Raw genomic sequence first — 1,256 nt, 5'->3', positions numbered from 1 at the left:
GGATCTGTGGACATGCACTCCAAGGTCCCTTTGCTCCTCTACACTACTCAGTGTCCTAACATTTAATGTGTATTCCCTTTCCTTGTTAGTCCTCCCCAAATGCATTACCTCACACTTCCCCGGATTGAATTCCATTTGCCACTGTTCTGCCCACCTGACCAATTTATTGATATCTTCCTGCAGTCTACAGCTTCCTTCTTCAGTATCAACCACACAGCCAATTTTAGTATCATCTGCAAACTTCTTACTCATACCCTCTTTAACCTGAGGCGCCCATCAGTCACGGAAGGCATCAAGCGTACCGGTCAAAACACCGCCTGCTCCCTCTCCAGGGCCACCCACGCACGGACAAGACCACGGGAGAGAGGCAGGCAGCCAGAGTGACCCCACCCCATGGGCCCTGCCCATCCTGGACCTACAAATTGCTGTTTTCACCAGGCCCAAGAGCAGGTCCAGGAGAAGATCCTCCCACTTACCCACCCGCCTCCGCACCGGGCGGGCAAAGATTAGGAGCGTGGGGCTAAAGTGTAACCAAGAGTTGAGGAGCAGCCCCTTCAGGTAACTACACAGGGGCTGTAACCTCTCACGCTAAATATATACACGGCCCGTGGACTCCTCTAGGCCGCAAAAAACACATCTGGACTTGCAATGGTGCAGGGAAGGACTCCCGCATAGAGAGCCCTCCACTGGGGAACCTCGCCTCCGCCGGACAGCAAGATGACCCGCCCGTCTGATTGAGATTGGGCAATAAACAAAATTAATCAATAAATTATACAGAAACCCAAGTCCCCGGGTCCTCAGCCCTGGTGTGAAGTACGCTGGCCACCAATTTTCCGTTACTAACTCACACCTCAGGCCCCACCCAGTCTGGTTTAATTACTAAATGTTTTCTAACTCAGGTTCAGGCCTGTCATTCTGAGGGAAACAAGGCCTCATTTATTGGTGTGTCCCACCCGAGCGGCTGTTAATGGCTTTAATAAACTGGCAGCAAGGTTTTTTTTTTAAAAAGGTGGAAAGTGGTGAAAAATGCAACTAGCGATGCCTCAAAACTCACGGACAGAGAAATCCACTTCATCAGCGCCCCTGCCACAGGACTCAATATCCACCCCCTCCACCACTGGTGCACTGTGTCTGCAGTATGTACGGTCTACAAGACGACCACGGTCAGGCCGTGTGGAGTCAAGGGCCAGGCAGCAGAATGGATGGAAAGATCGCAACAAACTTCCCTTAACTCCAACCCTCTGATTTCTGTTTTG

Source organism: Somniosus microcephalus, unplaced genomic scaffold, assembly GCF_052327205.1.
Source record: "Somniosus microcephalus isolate GS21.2 unplaced genomic scaffold, FLI_Smic_1.0 unresolved_chr3, whole genome shotgun sequence".
Taxonomy (NCBI): domain Eukaryota; kingdom Metazoa; phylum Chordata; class Chondrichthyes; order Squaliformes; family Somniosidae; genus Somniosus; species Somniosus microcephalus.
Note: the sequence above shows the minus strand (reverse complement) of the source record.